This window comes from Lissotriton helveticus, chromosome 6 (genome assembly GCF_964261635.1).
Source record: "Lissotriton helveticus chromosome 6, aLisHel1.1, whole genome shotgun sequence".
NCBI lineage: Eukaryota > Metazoa > Chordata > Amphibia > Caudata > Salamandridae > Lissotriton > Lissotriton helveticus.
In genome coordinates, this window is record NC_136067.1 from 1,932,917,463 (window position 1) to 1,932,942,005 (window position 24,543).

Sequence of the window (24,543 nt, forward strand, 5' to 3'; positions counted from 1 at the left end):
TGAAAAGACTCTGGTGGTTAACCCGCTCTGGGCTCGCGTACATATCTTAAGAGCAGGGGCGTGTTTATTCCGATATTTGAGCAGAAAGTGAGGCTGCGATAGATGCGGAGGCGGGATGTTCTGTGAGGTTCTGCTGCGGGTGCACTCTCTGTCCGTGACCCGAAGGGTGTTCCCGGCAGACCCTCTGTGCCAGAGCAGAGGTGCTAGAAATCCCAGACAGCATCTGTTGGGCACCCCCCTTCCTCACAGGTCCTGCCTCAGCAGGGCGGACTGGCCATAGCGGGCACCGGGCAATTCCCCGGTGCTCTGCAAGGGTGGAGGCCGGTTTTGGGCCCCTGGGGGCCGTTTTTGTTACAGGGCCGACTTTGCAAAATCGGCCCTGTACCAAAATCGGCCAAAAACTGGCCCCGGCAGAGAGCTCTGCGGCACCTCCAACACCACCCCCCACCCACCCACCCACGAGTGGGGAGGGGCGGCCGAGCACTTTGCCGGGGGCGGTTGTGGTTCCCAGTCCGGCCCTGTGCCTCAGCCATATACAGCGCGGCAGTGGTGCAATTGGCTTAAACATCAATAGAAAAGGTACCATCCCGTGCCCTCCTTCCGTGTCTATTTCCAGCCTGACGATTACTTTGCACTTAAACCTTCTGCCCCCGTTTCTGCCTCCACCACTGTCTGTCAGGGCGTATGTACCCACAGTGCTGCTCCCATACGGTGTACTGCAAACCTAGGGTACCCAGATACAAAAATCAGTGCACCAACTATACCCAAAGGGACAAAGGAGCTGCCGCCGACGGGAAGGGTTCCAGAGAGCACCTAAGCGAGGTCTTTCTGTCCCGGAGTGCACAGAAAGTGCCACATTTGAACCACATGGACGCCAAGCATTGACTTGGGGCTAACGGCGGTGCTACTTTTAACCTGAGCTCTTCAACTATAGACCTTTATCAATAATATTAATTATGATAAGCAGTCACAGATGCCTTACCCCCGGCTTTAGTCGAATCGGTGTGAGTTTACGAGATCTGCGGTGAATCATACACGTGGCACATTATACCACGCGCCTTTATAAAATGGTGGCCGAAAAAGGTGCGTGACCCCTCTCCTCGTAATTGGTAGTCGACACTGGCACTCATTTCACCCAAGACCCAGTCAGCGGCAGAGGCTGCAAGTATGTGAAGGCCCACTGGACACCGCTCAATCCGGGTCGTACATTTCAAGTAAAAGAGTGCACAATGAACTGCTTCAGCATACTCCATAGGGGGTAAGTCCCCCCGATTCTCGGTTCGGGACAAGCTGGGACGTGTCTCTTGGGAAAACATGCACTTAACGTTTCAACACATTTCTGGAGTTGGAAGCTTGTATAGAGGGCAGATTGTGTCTGCGTTTCCTTCCTGTCGACAAGCGGCTTTCTGTCAAGTGGAGCCCATGTGCAGATCACTGCCCCATCCTTCTCTGTGGGCCAATCTTGTCTTTGGCCCTGGATCTAGGACAGCCTAATGACCCTCTTCAAGAAACACTGATTGCACAGGGTGAACAGCTCAGGATTGAGATTTTGCACACTCTACATAATCACTATTCAAGGGTGTGCAGCACACATTGAAAAATGCTTGGTGTATAAATTGCATGCAGAGTGTACCACATGAGAAAACAACTCATGCGTGCCATGTGTATCATGTTATTGCACGCAAATACTTTTGCCCCTTCTATTTAGCATGGATTTGCAGATAAAGCTGAAAATGGCGTTTTAAGCCTAAATGCCCCACAAGAGTTAAAACCTATGGAAGAGTCATTTTGCCTGATATCACGTTTGGAACACTTGGCTACAGGCCCGAAGAGCAGGGACATACAAGAAAGTAGGCCCACTGCAAGGAGCAAGTGTTACTGTAAATACCACCAAGTGACATCTACACCCTAGAACTGGAAGCTGGGAAAGGCAGCTATATTGGACCCATGGGAGGGGTATCTATCCCAGTTGATGAGTGGAATTTCCACCTAAATCCCCGTCCATGGGGAAGACAGAGGCCTGGCTCAGGAGACTGTTTAGCACCTGCACAGGGTTCAAGAGTTAGGCCACAGAATGAGCGCAATGGAGGAATGGCAGACAACTCTACTGGCCAAGCATGGTCAAAGTGCCAAAGCTCCGGCTGTGCCTTCTGTAAACCGCTCATGATGAAGGAGCAACTTGACCTTCCAACTGTGGAGGATCAGGCAAAACAGGTGGAAACACACCAGAGGAGAGTCTACATTCCCTCTCAAACCACTCCCCACTTCCAACCTTGGCAGAGAGTGGAAGGCTAGAGTTGCATCGGATTATCCTTAAACACTGTGGCACAACTCTTGAAGCACTAGGCACGGACATTATTCCCAATGGGCCGTTTTGCCCCAACAAATGGCACCAGTCCCTCAACCATTCTATTCAACTTATCACCCTCTCACTCCTGGGCCTAGCTCGTGGTCAGGTGTGTTTTTTTTAAGTGGTTTTATTAGCACTGTGCTTCTGATGTGGATGGTGGATTCATCATGTCATTGTTAATAGGGGAGTGAGACTTCTGGGCAGTGGAGCGTTTCAGGAGTAAATCCCTTGGGTCTGAGTGATGCTGCTGGTTCTCATTGCCAGCCCATTTACTGCATGCAGTTTTGTTTGGCTTGCACTAGGCATTAACATTGCTATTTTCTGCATGCCAAATTTAAATGCGCTCAGATAATATTGATATTTATCTCGTGTGACATTGTCCCACATAGTAAACATCCAGCGGTGGCTGCTGCTAAACTGTCATGGGAGAGTGCAGCTTTTGGGGGGTGATGACTTCCCTTTCGCTGCCAGGCACCACGATCGTCTGGCTCCCGCACCGCACTGCTCCTCTGCTCTGCGCACTGCAGCCCCATGCCCCATGAACAAGGCTCTCAGACTCCCCACGCAATCCCAGCACTTCTCATTACCCCAGCATGAGAGAAGTGCTGGGATGTGGCAGGGCGGGCCAGTTTTACGCTCCAGCAGGGCCTGGTAGCCTGTGCCCCTGAGTACTGCGGTTATCTCCTAGGGACAGCCTATAGATAGCCAAATGCGCATGTCGGTTTGGCCATCCTAATATTGACGGCCAAACCAACATGCACACTTTCAGTGCCTTCCACGCCTCCTCCCGCTGCTGCTGACACTGCCTCATGGCCCCGCCCTAGACTACACGACTCTGGAAGTGAAAAATGAAATGACAAAAAAATAGTTTTATTGTTATTTTATTTTTCTCCTGTCTGTTGCATTTCAGCAGTGGGGCTACGCTCCTCCGCCATTGCGGAGTAGCCGCCCCTGTAAACATCGCTTGGGTTTTTCAGCTTGTAATTGGGTAAAGTTCCCCAATCGTGCTCTGTTCAGCATGCCCAACTATAATCAGAACATTAGTGTCATTGGCACTGTTAGATTTGAAGAGTGCCTTTAGAAAAACTTAGTGTTGTTATTTGCATAAGAGATTTGTATGACTTTAATCAAAAGATGAAAAACTCGATACTTTTACAAATATAAGAAACCTCTCCACACTAGTTGAGGGTGAGTGGGGATTTCTCTGTTACCAGTATGGCAGTAATAAATAGAACCTTGTGACATTAGTAATAATAATGTAATAACTTGTTTTTTTATATAGAGTGAAATACTTCTGTTATTTCTAAGCATTGCACTTAACAGATCTTTCTATCATGCATTACATTACATTACAGTTTATCTAAATAAGAAGGCTGTAAGGCTGAGGCTGACTCTCTGGTGTTCAAAGTATTAATTTCCCGATCACCACATGATTCAGCGTTGATAGATCCTGTCGCATAATATGAAAGAACAGCATAGGGTGTGCCAGAGAGGGATGGGAGAGCTGGGACCCTCAGAGGGCCGCATAGAGCTGTTAGCATACAGATCATACATTGCTCTCTCTCTCTGACCTGGCTCTATCAATTTAGCCCATATTGTAATTAATCATAAGGGACTCCAGGCACCCTTGTTTAAGATCCTCTACCCCGGCCTTATCCTTTACACCCCCACCCCCTTGGCACTTCACTGAGATGTGGATGATTCTGGGGGTAGAAGTGAAGACGTTTGTGTAATCAGCCAAGGCTTGGCAAATGAATACAAAAATCCCATCCCCTGTTGTCAGATTTGACTTAAGCGCAGAGACGAAGATGTGGCCGGGTAGGACAATAGCTACCCAGGCAGCAAATGTCTCTGCCAGGAGCACCAGAACCCCTTATTATGTATTTATTTTTTATAGTTTTATAAAGTTCAAACTCTACCTGAAGGTATTGGAGCGCCTTACATGAGCACGTGTTACATTACAAAAGGTCATCTTCATTAAAAAAAGAATAATAATAATAATTTGGACACGGGGATCTTAAGTGATTTGCCCAGAATCACAGGATGGTGATCAGACACCCAGACTCAACCCTGATTGATCAGTTGCAAATCTGCAGCTTTGGCCGAAATGCCACATCCTATGTGTAAATCTTTTGTCTCTCTTAATGTTCTTAAGTACGGCGATTAGTGTTAGATGCTTAGTGGCATTTTATTAAGTTCTTCAGTTTCTCTTAGCCTTACAATACCTGCAGTTTTGTTTGGTCTCGCTATAAATGCAGGACTACAAGTACTAGGATGCAAAAAAATGTTTTGCGAAAACAAAATGTCTTTAAAAAGTCAGTGCAGTTAATGGTTGGAACTTGGTATATCTTTATATAGCAAGTTGTAGGCTACAGCTTTGATGAAATGCAGGCAAGGAATGGGAAGGCCTGCCCTGCTCGAAGCAGAAGGCCTCCAGACCTGGTGTAACAAAGAGGGTGGTTTAGGTTTAGTTTTTAAAGAACCTCTTTCCTTGAGTCTTTTTCCCTCGATACTTTTTGCATGCCAAATGACTGGCTTTTAAACTTATCCTGTCTCCCTCCTCATTGCCATGCCACCCACCCATTGTTGTCTATGTGTTGATTTGGAGCCTCCCACCCCATAACTGTTGTCCGTGTGCTGCCCTAGAAAACCCCGGCTTCTGTTGTCCGTTTGCTGCCTCAGACCATCCCATCCACCGTGTGTTGTCTGTGTGTTGGCCCGCCCATCTGCCCTGCATTTTCCGTGTGTTGCCTCGCTTGCCCGCCCTGCGTTGGCCGTGTGCTGCTTCGCCCACCCTGCGATGTCCTTGTGTTGCCTCTCCTGCCTCCCGTGTTGTCCATGTGCTGCCCACCCTGCGTCCCGTGTTGTCCATGTGCTGCCTCTCCTGCCTCCCGTGTTGTCCATGTGCTGCCTCTCCCACTGCATTGTCTGTGCACTTCCTCTCTCAGGGCCCAGAAAGTGACATAAGTTACAGCCATGAAGTGTTCAGGATTTCCATAGTGTTGTTGGGCGTCAAGGTTTTTTGCATTGTACATTCCTCATCATCCCCTGCACATCCCCATGATTCTAGATTCACTAGTATTCACATCTGTGGAATATTAAGAACTTCCCATATTTTATCCAGAAGTCATTCGTTCGGTTGCTCACTCGCTATTATATAGCGCTATAACCTTGGGACCGCTGTGTCCATACCACAGGTTTTCCTCTTTGACTGATGCTTTTACGACACCGTGACCCCATCAGCGGGTTAGCATCCTTATCGGCTCATTTGTATAATTATGTATATACACATCATGAATGTAATATGACACAGAGCCCCTCTCACCACTCTATATAAATTGATCATGATCTACATATGAAATCTGACTACAAAGTGAATTGTATCTGCTGTGCCCTGACGAAGGAACTGTTGGCAAAAGTTCCACTCTGAAACGCGCGTAGGCGCTGTTCCCAGTCTTGAAACTATTTTTGTATTGTTTTTTGTTATTTAGTGTGTTATGTACAACCTATGTCCTGCTCAGTTGGGTTGTGTATGGTATGATTGAGGTATGTGTGGTTTGTGGTGTCATATTGTTTTTGTATATTCTCTGTATTTTTGTTTTGGGGTCTCTCTATTTTGAATTCTGTACAGCAAAGTTTTTATATAAATGAATTTACATATCATTTTAAAAAATGACTTTTTTTGATACAATACATTTTTTTAATAAATAGTTGCTTTGTGGGACAATGTTGCTGTTTCGTATCTAGGATGTATTAATTAATGGTTAGGTAGAGGTTTTCGTTATTGTTTCTGGTTTCTTCCCTGCCCTCCTCGCCCTACATTTAGAACCCCAGGGACCCTCTTTAGTTTTTTTAGCACCTCCCCTCTCCTGCCCACCCTGTGTTGTCTGTGCTCTGCCCCTCAAGCCTGCCCTGTGCTGCCCCTTCTGTGCACTGATGCATTGCCCATGTGCTTGACCCTAACACCCACCCTCTGTTATCCATGTGCTTGACCTTCCTGGCGACCCTCCGTTATCCGTGTGCTTGACCCTACCCCCCACCCTCTGGTGTCAGTGTGCTTGACCCTCCCGCCCACCCTCCAGTGTCTGTGTGCACTTTTCCGGTGTCCGCGTGCTTGCCCCTTCCGCCCACCCTCATTTTTCTGCGTGCTTGCCCCTCCCGCCATCCCTCATTTTTCCGCGTTCTTGCCCCTCCCGCCTACCCTCATTTTTCTGCTTGCTTGCCCCTCCCGCCCACCCTCTTTTTTCCACGTGCTTGCCCCTCCCGCCTCTTTTTTCCACGTGCTTGCCCCTCCCGCCGACCCTCTTTTTTCCAGGTGCTTGTCCCTCCCGCCCACCCTAATTTTTTTGGTGTGCCCACCCTCCTTTTTTCTGTGTGCTTGTCCCTCCCGCCCACCCTCCTTTTTTCCGTGTGCTTGTCCCTCCCGCCCACCCTCCTTTTTTCCGTGTGCTTGTCCCTCCCGCCCACCCTCCTTTTTTCCATGTGCTTGTCCCTCCCGCCCACCCTCCTTTTTTCCGTGTGCTTGTCCCTCCCGCCCATCCTCCTTTTTTCCGCGTGCTTGTCCCTCCCGCCCACCCTCCTATTTTTCCCTGTGCTTGTCCCTCCCGCCCTCCTTTTTTTCCGCGTGCCTGTCCCATCCACCCACCCTCCTTTTTTTCTGCGCGCTTGTCCCCCCCGCCCACCCTCGTTTTTTTGGTGTGCCCCACCCTCCTTTTTTCCGTGTGCTTGTCCCTCCCGCCCACCCTCCTTTTTTTCCGTGTGCTTGTCCCTCCCGCCCACCCTCCTTTTTTCCGTGTGCTTGTCCCTCCCGCCCACCCTCCTTTTGCCATGTGCATGTCCCTCCCGCCCACCCTCCTTTTTCCGTGTGCATGTCCCTCCCTCCCACCCTCCTTTTTCCGTGTGCATGATCCCTCCCGCCCAACCTCCTTTTTCTGTGTGCTTGTCCCTCCCGCCCACCCTCCCTTTTTTTGTGTGCTTGTCCCTCCCGCCCACCCTCCTTGTCCCTCCCGCCAACCCTCCTTTTTTCTGTGTGCTTGTCCCTCCCGCCCACCCTCCTTTTTCCGTGTGCATGTCCCTCCCGCCCACCCTCCTTTTTCCGTGTGCATGTCCCTCCCGCCCACCCTCCTTTTTCCGTGTGCATGTCCCTCCCGCCCACCGTCCTTTTTCCGTGTGCATGATCCCTCCCGCCCACCCTCCTTTTTCCGTGTGCATGATCCCTCCCGTCCAACCTCCTTTTTCTGTGTGCATGATCCCTCCCGCCCACCCTCTTTTTTCTGTGTGCATGATCCCTCCCGCCCACCCTCCTTTTTCCGTGTGCATGATCCCTCCCGCCCACCCTCCTTTTTCTGTGTGCATGATCCCTCCCGCCCACCCTCCTTTTTCTGTGTGCTTGATCCCTCCCGCCCTTTGTTTGTCCATGTGCTTGATCCTTCCCGCCCACCCTTTGTTGTCCGTTTGCTTGTCCCGACTACCTTCCATGGACTCATCGTCATCTGTGTGCTTGCATCCTTGTGCTTGCTCCTCCCGCCCACCTTACGTGTGTTGTCCCTCCTGCCCACCCTCTTTTTTTCCGTGTGCTTGTCCCTCCCGCCCTCCTTTTTTCCGCGTGCTTGTCCCTCCCGTCCACCTTCCTTGTCCCTTACGCCCACCCTCCTTTTTTCCGCGTGCTTGTCCCTCCCGCCCACCCTCCTTTTTTCCGCGTGCTTGTCCCCCCCCGCCCACCCTCGTTTTTTTGGTGTGCCCCACCCTCCTTTTTTGCGTGTGCTTGTCCCTCTCGCCCACCCTCCTTTTTTCCTGTGCTTGTCCCTCCCGCCCACCCTCCTTTTTTCCGTGTGCTTGTCCCTCCAGCCCACCCTCCTTTTTTCCGTGTGCTTGTCCCTCCCGCCCTCCTTTTTTCCGTGTGCTTGTCCCTCCCGCCCACCCTCCTTTTTCCCGTGTGCTTGTCCCTCCCGCCCACCCTCCTTTTTTCCGTGTGCTTGTCCCTCCCGCCCACCCTCCTTTTTCTGTGTGCTTGATCCCTCCTGCCCTTCGTTTGTCCATGCGCTTGATCCTTCTCGCCCACCCTTTGTTGTCCGTTTGCTTGTCTCGACCACCCTCCATGGACTCATCCTTGAACGTGTGCTGGCATCCATGTGCTTTCCCCTCCCGCCCACCTTACGCGTGCTTGCCCCTCCAGTCCACCCTCTGTCATTCCTGTGCTTGCCCCATTGTCCGTGTCCTTGCCGCCCACCTTCCGTTGTCAATGTGCTTGCCGTAGCCCCTACTGCTGTCCATATGCTTTTCCTAGCCTTTCCTGCTCCCACCCTTCGTTGTCTGTGTGCTCCCCATCACCTCTCACCTGTTCCTTCCTCCACCCACAGCCTTCTCTCCTGCCCTTCCTCCATGTTGCCTCGTCCCCCAACCAATTCCCTTGTTCTTCTTTTATACCCTCTCTCCCTCCATGTTGACTCATCTCCCAACCCACTCCCCCGTTTTTTTGTTTTTCTAACAAACTGCGGAGTAGTTAAGGTAGGAGTAAATACATAAGTTAGGAGGGCAGGAGAGAAGGACGTGATTGAGTGAGGGGGAGGCGCTATTGCTTCTGTACAGCATGGCTACCAATTTTTGCCAATAACTCTCATAGGTGAGACCTATTGACTTTTCCAATTCTTGTTGTTTAAAGGTTGTTGCAGTTGCAGGTCAGTGTATCCATGTTAATCCCTCAGCAGCAAGGTTCGTGTGGCAGTTAGCATAACATGTATGTGCAAGAATTGATAAGTTCGGACATACAGATAACAACCCACTCCTGCTTTCAGCTCAGAAACCAGCACCCCTCCAATGAATTTTTGACTTTATTTTTGACCTTGTACGGTACTCTTCTGGCCTTTGTCTCGGTTTGTGTCATACAAACACCACACTCTTACGTGCAACCATCCATTGACTTGTTGGCTTGTTCTTTAGGCCCATGGTCTGTTTCCACATTGTTGGGCCTTGTGGCTAGAGATTGGCTGTTATCAAGAGGTTGTCCTAGCCCTTGGTGAGGCATGCATTGATGATGCTCAGACAACCAGTAGTCAGGAGCTCTCGGGACCCACTACAGTACTACTCCTCAGAAAGGATGAATAAGCTTCGTCTAGGCCAGCCAGGGGGGTTGGGAGTTTATCCAGTGGACTGATGCTTCGGACAGGGTTTTAGTCCCATGTTTGCTAGCCCTTGTGAGATATTGTAGTTTAGTTCAGTGACCGTAACAACACTTTGTTGACAGTAGAGTGGTATTTTCAGAGGTTCAAATGGGCTATTTGCAACTCAGTTTCAACACCGGCTCTTTCTGTCTGGGTACATTAGGCATATAAACAGTACGCAACAAGTACATAACAGCAATGTACCGGTGTCTGGTTTCCATGCCGATAGTGCTGATCAGGCAGTGCAAGTGTCAGCAGTTTCCCTCAAGAAGGCAGTCAAGAAACCTTCAATTAATATTAACATGAATCATATTGTTGATTGTTATTGTTCTGAAGATCTCTACAGCCATATGATCAATATGATGATATCGATGTGTTGTATGTAACATAATTTGAAATAAAAGCAACAACAAGGAAGTACATAAAGGTTCCAAGCTGTCCTGATGGTATTTGAGTTATAGGTGCTGGGTGCCTGCCTCCTCATACACTCTCAAACAGAAGGTGGGATGAGGAGGCCCTGTGGTTTATCCTTCCATTTCCAGTTATTTTTTTTCTTTTTTTTCTTAGAGTGCCACAATGTTGAGGGTGACATGACTTTTGGTTACATCTTAGTAAGTAACACTATTAGATAAAATGAAAATGTTGCCTGGCCACCCTTACTCTAGCAACTATTCGAGTAGCTCGGTTACTGCACTTGTAAGTCTGATGACGTTTGAGCCATGCCGGTGACCCCGCCATTCCAGTCACATTTCTCAAAACTTCATGATCTCCAATTCCTTTTTAGTAACCTCTACTTTTCTGACCCTCCTGTGCTTAGTATTACTGGACCCGTTCCAGGCCAGTGGGGGAACCTGGACCATAAAAGTCTCTCTGTAAGTAGCAGTCCTTATACTTATTCAATGACTAATCTTGTATTCTTCTGGAGACTTATGCCACAAAAGGGAACAAGCTTAATTACGTGATTGGCGAACAATTGGCGGAGGTATTGTAACCTGATGTTATGGCTGCAACAAATATGGACTGTATGACCAATTTGTACGAGGATTCGTGTATAATGTAGCTTCAGGGCATTACACAGGGGCGAGGTGAGACCTGCACGCCCCTTAAGAATACTGCAGTACTGAAGTGCTGTGAAACAAACCGAAAGGTTTTCAGGAACCTCCGAAGTTAAAACAAATATTAAAGGCTCGATGGGCCATTGAAACTTCCATAGCATTCAAGAGTTGCATTACCCAAGTCAGAGAAGGATCATTGCATTTATTAAACCTTCGAAACTGAATGATTTCTTGTGGACATAGAATCTCTAGAAATAATGACATTGCAGAGAAGGTAACCGTGTTATCCAAATCATGTCAGCTTGAAGGCCTACGTGCATCCTGAACCCTAATCTTGCATTCAGAGAGTGCTCTGTTACACCCCAGCAGTGTGATGATCATACCTTTTATTCACAGTTAGAAACCGGGCAGCATCATGCCCTGTCACCCGTAGAAGTAAACTTGAGGACTTGTTTATGTCAGCAGCATTGCGTTAGCCAAATGTAGGCAGGACAGGACTAATGCATGAGCCATACCCTGTGAGTCACTCGCCAGAATGAAAGACTATCATTTTCAAACCACGAAAAGGGATTAGATGCTTGGTGCAGTGCACATAACTGTGAGATTTAGTATCTTTTACTACATTTATGTAGCACCGTTACCCTCCATTCTTCATGAATACAAAGTGCCTCACCTGGACAGTTAAACAGAAAAGTTTGCTCAAACTTTTGTGAAGAATGAAACTAAAGGCCTCCGTGGTTCCATGGTCACTCAGTGCGCCATTTCCTGTTATCACCGACAGGACTCTCTCTGGCCTTGCTTTCAAGAAGTCCCTGTGCATTGAAAAACCATGTACAGCAGGATTGCGGGTATAGTCTCTGCAATGACTCCTAGCCCCAAGTGCTTCCCCTACCTGCATTTGCAGGCATTTTAGAAGGTTAGAAGCCCTCTGTTGCTCTTGCGTGCAATACTGTTACTAGTAGGTCACGTTTTGCAGCTTTAGTCTTTTTTCCTTAGATGTTTTCCTCAATATTACATATTGGCGCGTGGAGCCACTCCAGTAATATGGCTATCCATTGAAAGAGTCTTGAATACCGCATTCGCCCATCTGTTAGGTTTGAGTTCAGGGGAGTAAGTTCACCAGATCACCAAGATAGTTTATATAGTGCTCTCACCTTAACTTCAGGAGAAACCCTTATTCTCCGGGAGGGACGCTACCAGATCCTCTCCAACATAGATTGTTTCTGTTCACCTAGTATTTGAAATCTGAAGCTAGAAGTGCAGGTACTGTCTTTCATCATGCATCATCTTATACTGAAAATTGCTCCCAGTTGACTTCTAATTGATGACATTACTTCAGTCAGAACCATTCTATCTTTACTGTAACCTGCTTTTATCCACAGCACATCCATTAACAGCTGCTCATTTTTTAAAACAGAAACATTTTCTCTGTTCACTGGTTCCAAAAAAATGAGCTGACTGGTAATCCATGATAATTCATAAGTGTTGACAAACATCGAGGAAAGAGGTCACAGAGCCAGATGCTATTTGCATTTGGTACATCTGGTTTGGCACAAAATTAATTTAGACATTCAACCAGTGCGTGCCCATATATCCTAATGAGCTGGTTAGTCACACAGCTTAGAGAGGCCAAGTTAATATTTGTGCTCCTTATTTGCTTTGGCATCACTAGTGCCTCTTCCAAACTAGAGGAATCGAGGGACATTCTGTGATCATAGAGCAGTATTAAAGCCTTGTCTACAGAATATGTGGAATTTAATACATTTTATCAACAATTGGTGTGTTTTCTTTTTTTATGACATTCGTACGGTTGCCAAGGAAAGTAGTGTTTCAAGAAAGGTTTAGACTTGTGTTTATAGTTTTACTTGTTTCCAAATCTCTTGTATGTCTTCGGACCATGGTTAATTTAACAAGCATTTGTACAGTACTTTCCTAGGTGCCATTGTACTTTTGCACACCGCTGGTCACCCATCTCCAATTGGGCATGAAACCACTGAGCCTCATACGCCTCTTGTTTAGTTTTTCTAATGTTTTCATTCCTTGAACATTATTAAAAGTCCTTAATTTTATGTTTCATGGGCCAATCCTCTTTTCTTCATACTTCATGCCCAGTAGCACACTTTGATTGTGTACTCCATCAAGCCTTTCGGTGCCAACATTTTGGTAGAGCACTTTTGAGATGGATGTGGGTTACTTCCTTCATCTGCCCTACTTAACTGCCCGCCTCTGTTAACTGGCCTTCAGGTAAACATTTATGTGCAGAACTGTTGTGTTCCTTAATTATGAAACACCTAGGCTGATTTTTTCAAACGATACATGAACCTAAAAATCGCATAATTTTGAGAAGAAACAACTTTAGTGGAGTAAAAAGCATGACCCAGTTTAACATGAACTTCTTAGGCAACTACTTTCCTTTGTGGAGTGCATCAGCCATGCAGATGTTATTGTTGACCTGGAAGCGTGCCATGCTTCGTTCGCAAATGTTATCTGCTTAGTAGGAGTTGAATTAAAAATTTCCTAGCTATCGTAACATTAAGTTTCAAATCTATTAGGGACTCGGAGGCGAGGATTATACCTTCTTTCTCCACTTTATTTCAAATAGCAGCTCATTTAAAAGATAACAAAAACTAAATTTCCCATGAACCCATTGGGAAAAGGTAGTTTAGAAAAAACATGGCAACAACCAATCAGGGCATAACAACAATGTCCAATCAGGAGGCTCATGGCCCCAACATAGTCCTCTCTGACTGGCCCTTTGCCCTCTTTTGTCGAGCGAAGCCAGCCGTCGGATCACCTTCATGCATCCTGTTTGTTTGGGTCAGAAACCTACAAAGACAGAGAGCATATTACCATCTGAGCACAAACTACAAAACCTGCGAAACCAAGCAGTAAACATAGTTAGTGCGCAATAGAACAAACTTGTCCCACCAAACCCCTTATAGAAAAGCGAGATTACTTACTTAAATACTGGGAGGGATGTCCTTCTTTGGACCCTAGGGTGGGATAATCCTCACCTCTGAGTCCATAATAGAATTGAAACTTTCCGTTTCGATAGCTATGAAATTTTCCATTCTATGTCAGGACTGGAGGCGAGGATTATGCTAGTTTAAAGCTTGCTCACAACGAGAAGAGCCATGTCCAGCACTGGCTTGAAATAAAACCTTTTGAAGGTGGAGTCCGAAGACCAATCTGCCGCGTTGAGGATATCCTCTAAACGGGCATCCAAGCCAAATACTTAAGAGGCCATTGCCCCCCTGCCGAATGGGCTCCAAAGTGCCGGAGGCTAATGCCTGCTTTTTGCATCACCCATCGGACCCATCCAGCAATGGTAGGCGACAATACCGCCTTAAAAGGCTTACAGAGTGCTATGAGTAGCTGGTGTTCCCCTGGAGGACGAATCTCCTCTGTCATCTCTTCATATGCCTTGAGGCAAAGGAGCATAGCCAGCTTAGCCGATAACTCTTTCCTGGAGAGTAAGCGGTTCAGCTGCCAGGACAGAAACAAGTTAAGCACTTGGTTAACGTCCCAAAGAGCAGAGTAGCGAGGCTTTTGAGGTAAAGAGAGCCGAATGCCACGTAACAACCTGCAAACCATCAGATGTTCACCCACAGTTGTCATTAATTGGCATATGTCCGAAAGATATGACTGACCAAAAGGTGTTTATCGACCTATAATCCATGCCATTGGAAGCTAAATGTGCCAAGAAATTCACAACATGCACTACATCTGCGACCAGAGGATCAAAACCCCATTGCAAACACCAACGTAACCATCTGCCCCAAGTGGATCTGTACCTCTTGACAGTGCTGTCTGCCCAAGCCTTGGACATGAAGCTTTCAGCCTCCTTCGAAAGGCCTGGGACCTCACATCGTCCTCTGAAATCCGCCACGCCATGAGCCACAGCGAGTTCGCCTGCACCAGAGGGTGGAACGCTTTGTCGGGACTCAAGAGGAGGGTCAGAAAGTGGGGAAGTAGGATTGGAGAATCCCGGGAAAGTTCCAGAAGAACTGAAAACCAGACTTGCAACCTCCAAATGGAGGTGATCATGACTAAATCCGCCCTCTGTCTTAGGACCTGAGCAGTCGTTCTGGTGATCATCGTGAAGGGAGGAAAGGCGTACCCCTTCTCTGAGCTCCAGTCCTGGAGGAAGACATCCGTGGACACTGCCAGAGGGTCCCACCTCCAGCTGAAGAAGCGGGAAGATGATGGTCCAGTCTCGAGGCAAAGAAGTCCACTGAGAAGGGGCCCCAGTGGTCGTTCAACATCGCAAAGATGCTTGGATCGAGTTTCCAGAGACTGGAATCTCTGAAATTGCGCGACTGAAAGTCCGTCTCCTGGTTCCCTCATCCTGGCAAGTGTTCCGCCGTGACGGAAACTTGGATGTCCAGGCAGTACTGAAAAGATACTTGTGGCTAAGTCCGAAGTGCTCTGGATCTGGTGCCTCCTAAGTGCTTTATATATCGGACCGCTGATATGTTGTCCATTTTGTGAAGGACGCATGATTGCCAGAGTCTCTCGTCCAGCAACAGACGACGAAAGAGCCAGCCAGAAGTTCCAAACAATTGATAAGCAACTTCTGTTCTTCGGGAGACCACAATCCTCCCGTAGAGAGGTTGCCGCACCTGGCTCCCCAGCCTGACCTGCTGGTGTCGGAGTCTGTGACTAGATCTGGCACCGAACCGAAAATTGCGCGGCCATTCCTGGCCTCCAAGTGGTCAAACCCCCTTTGGTCCCGGGAAGATGGCCTGAATCGATACAGATAGGAGACCCACCACCCGAGACAATTAGCGGAGAGGCACTTGTTGTCTGGAAAGGGTGTGTCTTAGCTCGTGCCCCACTTTCCTGGAAGGAAGGCTTAAAGTGGAAGAGGTGGAGTCTATTACGACCCCCAAAAAAGTCACAGACTGAGAGGGCGTTAAAAGTGATTTTGCCCAGTTGACCACAAAGCCTAAGCTCTGAAGAAGATCCACCGCCATCTGGAGATGGGACGACAGCTGGAGAGGGCAAGAACCCATTAGAAGGAGGTTGTCTAGATACACAATCATCTGTATGCCTCGAGCCCTCAGGAACTCCACCACCGGTTTGAGGACCTTGGTGAAGCACTAAGGGGCTGAGGACAGGCTGAAAGGAAGAGCAGTAAATTCGTATGTTTTGTGGCGCCAGATGAACAGGAGAAACCACCAATGAGGTGGAAAAACCGGGATTATCAGATAGGCATCTATGAGACCTAGACGTATCATCCAATCCAGAGGATGTAAGACATCTCTGAGGAGGTGAATAGCCTCCATTTTGAAGTGGCGGTAAACCAGCCACTTGTTAAAATTCGTTTAGATTTATAACTGGCCTCTGACCCCGTCGGTCTTGTCGACCAAGAATATGTTGCTGATGAACCCCCAGGGGTGCGTTGAAGAAAGGAAGATGGTGCCCTAGTTGGGGAGGGATGTAACTTCCTCGTCTACCAGGGTGGCTCGTTGGAGTGAAAACTGAATGGAACGGGGCCTGGACTGTTGGGAGGGTACCCCAAGATAATCTATGTGGAACCCCTGCACCGCCTGAAGGACCCACGCATCTCACGTGATGGAAATCCAAACCTGAAAAAAATTTGCCAGCTGCCCCCCTATTTTTAGTTGGGAAGAAGGGAGAACACTCACCGGGACTTGAGGCGGATGCTGCTCCTTGGAACCCTCTGACCTTGCCACAACGTCCTCTCTTGGGGTAGAAATTCCCAAGTCGGGACAGATCCTGATACTGGCCATGTCTGGAGCCTTGCCCCCTTTCAGAATTCTGGTGTGATTGGCGGCCGGTCGAGCAGCCCTTACCTTGACCGGCCCTTACCTTGACCGGCCGGTGAAAAACACGAGGGAACACCCTTTTAATGGTTGTTTGGGCCTTGTCAAGTGACGAGAAAGTATTGACAAATTGGTCTCATTCTTTTACGAAAGGCTCGCCAAAGAGGCATCCTTGTGCAATTGCACCTGTCTCGGAATCTGCCAGGATCCCCAATTTTGAGTCGACCTGAATGAGGCGGGAGCGGCGGCGCTCGGGGGATAGGGCTCAATTAGCTTTTCCCCAAAAAATTATGTCTCTCTGGGCCCACCCTGACAAAGTGTCCCGAGAAATTATGGAACCGAATTCCTTGACCTCCTCAGCCATATCCAAGATTTTTGTTATGGGACCTAAGACATCCAAGAGTTTGTCCTGGCATGCCAGCCATGACCTGTCCATACCCTTCTTAGGGTCCCTGATGAACGTTTGTAAAAAAGTGGCCATGTGAGGGTCAATCTCCGGGGTATGTGCCACCTTCCCCTCGAGGGAAGGCGCCCGGAGGCAATTATGGGCCGCCTTTTCCAGCGGCCTACGAATGCGACCACCACGTAATTAGCAACCTTGTGGGCCGGGGCCCATTCGGAGGATCGTGGATGTATGATATTGTCAGGGTCAATCATGTCGGACGCGCTCTGGGTGGTCTGGGAAGGGCGGGACGGAAGTCATGGCTTAGACGTGCCTGGTTCATCATCTGCGTCCCCTGCAAGGTTTAGATCAGGGTTGGGTTCAACTGGCGGTGGAATAGGGGAATTCCCTGTAGGCAGGACAGGTTGACTGTCTGGGCTTGTTCCCCTTGCTGGGGTCCCTCCAGGGCCGAAGGCGGGGGGAGGCGTGGTGGGTTGGGGGTTTAGTCTGTCAACGGCTTGGACAATCTGTCGGGAGAGTCTCTCCTGTAGCGAAGTCATGGCCTCCTCCACTGCGAGGTAAATTGAGGTGTCAACTGCCTCATAAAAATCATCACCCTAAGGAAGGTCAGCAAGAGGGTCCTCCAAGTCCTGGTAGTCCTCTTGATACTCCATGGTTTAACAAGTGAATTATAGAGTCAGGGACCAATTAGGGGTGTCTGGCTAACAGTACACCAGGCCTTAAGGTAGGCACTATATTCATAATGGATGGATATCAGCCTGTCCTTTGGTGCGAGCGTCTCGCAATTTTAGGAGGGGTTTCTAGCCCCTGGGACACTCACGCTGCTGTGTAATAATTTTAAAATAGGAAATTATTCCTGTCACAAGGGTGGCCTGTCTGGGCAGTGTCCCCACAGGCTTCTAGGCCTTAATAAATATAGACCAACATCAGGGGGTAAGTAGAACAGCAATAATGATTCTGCTCCCAACTCAACTGGACAGCAGAGCGTTAATTTGTAAATTTAGTAGATTAGCTGCTAAGAGAGCTGCACTGTCATATACAGATCCAGTAGGGCGTCTTTCCTCAGACTGGCCGCTCGGCGGGAAATGTGTGCGGTGACAGGAATTCCCAGAGACTCTGAGGAATATAAATCATCGCGCTGTACTCCGCGTCGCCTCCCACGCCCCCTGGCGGTGGGAGGTCGATGCTACGAGCGTAATCACCAGCTCTAGCCGCGTAGAAGCAAGAAACGCTCCCATGACAAAAATAGGAACAAAAAGGGGAATCAATGCCGAACCAACTCACACCGGTGCGAGGCTCTGTACACAAACGTGCACGAAACTGAGCTGCAGCAACAAGATAAAGACGCGGTGACAATCGCACACCAAAATCGCAAGTATTACCACAAATGTTACCAATTGGGCAATTTTAATCAAATAAAAGCACAATGCCAGCAGAATATTAGCAAAAATTAAGCACCATGCAGCAAAAAACAACTGAAGGGTACTTATCTCAGCTGCGTAGCAGCAAAGGGCCAGTGAGTGAGGACTATGTTGGGGCCATGCGCCTCCTGATTGGACATTTGTGTTATACCCTGATTGGTTTTACCATGATTTTTCCTAAACTACCTTTTCCCATGGGTTCATGGGAAATGTAGTTTTTGTTATCTTTTAAATGTGCTGCTATTCGAAATAAAGTGAAGAAAGAAGGCATAATCCTCGCCTCCAGTCCTGACATAGAATTTCAGGTTATAGATCAGTGACATGTATTCTGCACGCTTGCGAAGTATGCTGCTTATATCTGCTGTTGAGATTAGGATTTGTCTTCTTGCTATGCAGATTTTTACAATTATTTATAAACGTCACAGTAATAATAATTCTCTTTCTTGAAGCACTCTGGCTAGGAGGAGAGTACTACATTGAGCTCTACTGTTTGTGTTCAGTGTTTGGTTCGTTGAGAGCATACCCAGAAGTGGTCAATGGTTTTTGGCGAAAATAGTTAATTTAGGCAAATAGATTACACAGGTTTGCTCCCCTCACCTACTAATTGCATGTGTTATAGTCTTTTGTTTGGCAACTGAGAAAGAATGGAGAAAGTAGATGTATAAGATTTATAGTACTACTTGAATATGTTTGCTGGTGATGTGCTAGAATCTGATAGTTTCTCACATTTCCTCACTGGTTAGGAAATACATCTTTGAGATTTTGAGCAGGTTTCTGCGTTTAAAGTTGATGTCTCAAAATCTGAGGTTATCCACACTTTGCTAGATTTAGGGGATTGAGTCAGGCTAGAGGTTAAGTCTGCTTTCGGATAGATGCTTGTGGTCATTACATGCCCATGGATCAACATTACCATTAAGGACCCCACTCTGTTGTCAGCCACCTATCCACTCGTGTCTGAGTTGTGTGCTGACTGGCTTAGGTGGAGGACTTTGACAATTCCAAAGGTGGGGAGACATGCAGCTGTTAAGTGTGCTGCCCCGGTGGCTCCTCTTCTCCCAGTGCCGTGCTCTAGGTGAGTTCTGGTGAAGATACAAAAAAAAAAATGATACTGTGTCTAGAATGGCACAGAAACTAGGATTCTGAGCACTTTAATGATCTAACCGACCTGAGACAGAAGGGGAAACTCCTCATATTAACCCATACTGTCGTGAGGCACTGCTAACGGTAGTGAGGGAATAGCAGAATAGACGTCACACATGGCATCCAGCTTTGGAGTTGGCAAACTGAGTTTTCGTTTCTTGCTTTGAAATCACTGACGAAAAATCCTTTCTTATGACCTCTTCTCACAAACTACTCTACATCCTAGAGTACCTGAGCCACGAATAAAAGTCTTGCTGTAACCCCAGAACCATGTATACTAATATTTGATAATCCAGCCTTTTTTCCAGCCAGTGGGTTTGGGAATTTCAGGTTGGGGAAGATCAGGTATGAACCGAATAGGACCGTTTTTTCCTAGGGACTTGATGAATTTGTTTATATAAACTAGGGAGGAATATGAGCTCACAGAATAATGTATGTTTTGTTATTTACAAATTAGATAGCAGGTTTTGAATAGAGAGGTACTCATAATTGTGTAAAATCTACATTTTATAGCGAGATCTCAAATAAATCGTTTGCTCACTCTTATGGGTACCTGGAGGGTATTTAAATAGGACATTTAGATGGTGTAAAGTTATGATATGGCACAAAATGCAGTGTGAGGACATAGAGCTGAGGACCTGGAGGAGCAAATGTCTAGTGATCCAGCGTGAGGAATAATACAAATTGAAACAATGCTTATGACCTTCAGTGAGCCCAAGGGCAAATGGTGAATGCTCTCTTCTACAACGAATCCACTGGACTATCCACTGGATTACCCAAAGTAAAACAAAATCGGTGTCAGGAACAGTCATGATCTAAGGTTGATGTAAGAGAAAGCTATGATTTTGCAAGATGCATTATAACAAAAGGAGGTTTATTGTGGAGACCACTGCATAGTAGTGATCCTGATGCAAATGCCTTAAACATTAGACTACAAGGGGTCTCATATGACAGTAAAAGAGACCAAAGTCCTTATCCTGCGACCCATCCCCACAGCATGAGACAACTCCCGGTGGCACTCTGCTTTGGGAACCCCACCCACCCCCCTTGTCCATGCATGAAACATCGGTCTCATACTGGACTCCTCCCTCACAATGAACCATCAGATCAACGCCGTCTCCTCATATTGCTTCGGCACACTTCACCTGCTTCAAAAGACATTCAGATGGATCTTCACCAAATCCAGAAAAACGGTCACCCATGCACTCATCAACACCAAACTCGACTACAACGCACTGTACGTCGGTGGCACCCAGAAACTTCTCAGAAAACTACAGAATGTTCAAAATGCCGCAGCCAGACTGGTCTTTGACATCCCCCACTGCATTCATATCACCGAACACCTCCGAGAACTCCACTGGCTCCCAGTCAAAACAGTAATCACTTTCAAGCTCTTCACATGCCTACAAAGCGCTCCATGATGCAGGACCACCAAACCTGAACCACCACCTCTCATACCATGTATAGGGTGACCAACAGTCTGTAAATTTCACGGACAGTCCGTAATTTCGGCTGGCTGTCCGTTGTCCGTGAAGGATTCTTTAACAAACGCCATTTGTCCGTAATTTTAACCGGTTGCACCACCCTCAAGCCGGCACAGCTTCCACCCACCTCTCTTCTTGACTCCAATGCTGTTGAGGTCGGGTGTAACAGACTCCGATGCAGTACCAAAGCTCAGATACCCAGCAGCATTGGAGAGGCACAGCGGGATGGCAACCCTCACACCTCCAGCCCTTGATGAGCTGTTAAGAGGTGCTTGAAGGTGACTGGGATGGAGGGGCTGCAGCTTCAGGAGCAGGGGCATCTATTCAGATGCAAACAGCCCTGAATGCGTCATGTCTCTGCAATTTAGAGGGGCCTCACACATTCCCTTTCTGCCCAGGGACCCAAACATCCTAGAACCAGCCCTGATTACACCGAGGCACCACGTGCTTCTCTCCACAGAGCTTAATTACTGTCACTAAATTGAAGAACGGAGGTTGGTTTACAAACATGCAGTCTATAATGTAATAAAATAAAGAAATGGCACAATCGCACCCTCACTGATTAACAAAGTATGGAGGACAATCAGTTAAATCAGTTCTTCTGGATCATCTCCTTTAAGTACTGTACATCACAGTGGGGGAAGGCAAAACTAACATTTTGGAAAGATAGCCTTTCTTCTCGTTGTCTTGTCCAGGAGGGGGTGAGGAGCCCTACCCCACCCTGGAAGAGACCAGGTTGATACTAGAATGCTGTATGCCCACCCTGGTGGATCCTGTTCCCCCTGCTGTGATGGCTCCTGCACCCCCAGTAGTGGCTCCTGCCCCCCCGCCTGTGATGGCTCCTGCGCCTCCCCCCCCATGTGGTGGATCATGTCTCCGCCCTGGGTGGCTTCTGTCCCAGTCCTGGAATGGCTCCTGCAGCAAGGGTGAGGTTCCTGATGGGCCTCTTAAAAAGGCTCAGCTCAAAATTAATATGAAAAGGTGGGCAAGTGAGTAAGTGAAGGGATATGTGGGTGGCTGGATGAATTAGTGAAAGGATAAATTGATGAATGAAAGATGGATAATGAGAGAGGATGGATGGATTGATGAGTGAGTGGAAGGATGGAAGAGAGAAAAGGTAAATAGCTGGATGTATGGGTGGAGGGGTAGCTGGATGGGTAAAAGGGTGGATGGGTGAGTGAAAGGATGGATGAGTGAAAAGATGGATGATGAGTGAGTGAGTGGGTGGATGGATGAGTGAAATGATGGATGGATTGATGAATTGATAAGTGCAAGGGTGAATGGATGGATGAGTGAAAGGGTGGATGTAAGGATGGATGAGTGAGTGAGTGAAAGGGAGAGTAGATGGACAAAAGGATGAATAGATGAGTGAAGGAGTGAAAGGATAAATGGATGAGAGAAAGGATGGATGAGTGATAGGGTCAATGGATGGATTCATCAGTGGATGAGTAGATGAATGGGTGGATGGATGGTCACGCTATATAAAACTTTATAAATAAATTGCTAAGTGACCGGGTCAATGGAGAGAGAAAGGGAGGATGGATGGATGGCTGAAAGGGTGGATGGGTGGAAGGATGGGTGACTGGGTGGATGGATGAGTAAGTGAAAGGATGGCTGCATGGGTGAAAGGGTAAATGGCTGGGTGGATGAGTGAATGGATGGATGGGTAGAAGAGTGGATGGATGAGTGTACAGATGGATAGGGTGAAAGGGTGGATGGATGGATAATGGATGGATGAGTGAAATGATAGTTGGAAGGATACATGATGGATAGGTTTGCAAAAGGCTGAATATGTTTGGATATGGCTGGGCTTACATATATACTATTGCGCGACCTCTGATGTGTCTGTATAACTTATCCAATTGTCCTGAAGTTTTGTCCTGAATTTTTAACTCCTGTCCTGAATTTGTGTCCTGAATTTTGACCCTTTGTCCTGAATTTTTAGACTCACCGTCCTGAATTTTCACCAATGCCAGTTGGTCACCCTAACCATGTACCCACCAGATACCTTCGCTCAGCTGGCCTTGGCCACCGTCCCTCGGTTCCACAGGACTAGAACCGGAGGAAGATCCTTCTACTTCCCCACCAAGACCTAGAACACCCTGCCTCTCCACCTCAGACAATCTCCGTCACTGGGTCAATTCAGGAAGAATCTCTAGACCTGGCTTTTCGACAGAACCCCAGTGCTCAGATGGTCCAGCAGCCCCTCTTCACCCCAGCTTCCCCTCCTTCTCTCTAGCCTGCTGCTTCTCCTCCCCACCCCTGACCTACCCTTGCTTGCTTCGCCTGCCTTGCTTCTCCCCACTCTGACCCACAATTTTGCTCACCCCACTCGTGCCCTCTGAGGTGCTCGTCCAAATCTGCACCCTGTATTGGTCTCTCCACCCACGTTTGGAGAAAGGGAAAAAAAATAACTTTTGCTTTACTTATTTTTTAGGGCTCGGGCCTAGGCCTCCACGAAGTGGGGGGCGGAGCTTCCGAGCTCTTATGCGTTAAAAAAAAAAAAGACAGAAAGGGGTCCGGCTGGCACATTCCTTAGTTTTTTATGGCATCTGCCTAGTGATTCGTCTTCGCTGTGCTGTGTATTTAGTAGCGTTGACGTGATAGGCTATATGTAATTTACGCGTGCCCGATGTGGCATATTCTGTGCGAGAACGAGCACGGCAGAGTGATTAATCTTAATTAGGAGCTGTCAGAGTGCCCGTGTAATGCATTCCAGATGGTGCGAGCGCGTTCACCATTGCATTGCATGTATCATGCGCGCGTTTAACATTTACCTTTCGCGCACGGCAGTCCATTCATTTTAATTAGGAGCTGTCAGAGTGCCGCGTTCACGGCGGAGATAATGGAAATAATTTTCCTGTAGCTTCAAGGGCAGTCACAGTTGATTTTTTTTTAAGATACCTCGCATACAAGCACCCTTGCCTCGCCAATCCGCGTGTCTTTTAAAATAAAACAATATGGTAGAGTTTAACAGAGATTTTCGCAATAAACAAAAACAGCTATGTAGATTGCGGCGTGTTTTATTTGCCATCACCTTGAGTTGATTTTTACGTACGTTTTTCACACACACACAGTAGTGAGGATGACAATGCATATCTACAGGCTAGCGATGACAGTGCATATAGGCTAGCAATGACAGTGCATAATTACAGGCCAGTGATGACACTTCATATCTACAGGCTACCGATGACAGTGCATATCTACAGGCTAGCGATAACAGTGCATATCTACAGGCTAGCGATGACAGTGCATATCTACAGGCTAGCGATGATAATGCATATCTACAGGCTAGCGACGACAGCGCATATCTTCCGGATAGCAATGACAGCGCATATCTACAAGCTAGCGATGACAGTGCATATCTACAGGCTAGCGATGACGGTGCATATCTACAGGCTAGTGAAGCCAATGCATATCTACAGGCTAGCGATGACAGTGCATATCTACAGGCTAGCGATGACCGTGCATACACTCACAAGGAGACCACAGGCAGCTGAGGTGCAATCTTCTCCCACTCACAAGAACGACATCACAGGCAGCAGCAGTGCAAGCTTCTTACACTCACGAGGAGACCACAGGCAGCAGAGGTGCAAGCTTCTCACACTCACAAGAAGGACATCACAGGCAGTAACGGTGCAATATTCTCACACTCACAAGGAGATCACTGGCAGTACACACCACATGAACACACTCCATAACACATAGCAACAATACATTGGCATTTACAATGCCATTCGC

At 47.8% G+C, this 24,543-nt stretch overlaps 1 protein-coding gene across 6 annotated transcripts in view; it reads left to right on the forward strand.

The window, feature by feature from the left end:
- The window catches only part of NCOA1 (nuclear receptor coactivator 1), a 986,743-nt gene that overhangs the window by 385,733 nt on the left and 576,467 nt on the right, over positions 1-24,543 (forward strand). Inside the window, exon 1 of one of the 6 annotated variants that reach the window (XM_078649918.1) lies at positions 18,010-18,132. The exons of the other annotated variants lie outside the window; for them this stretch is intronic. The gene's annotated coding sequence lies outside the window, so the exon portion shown is untranslated. Of the gene's footprint in view, positions 1-18,009; positions 18,133-24,543 lie in introns of those variants that run through there. 6 annotated transcript variants of the gene reach the window in all.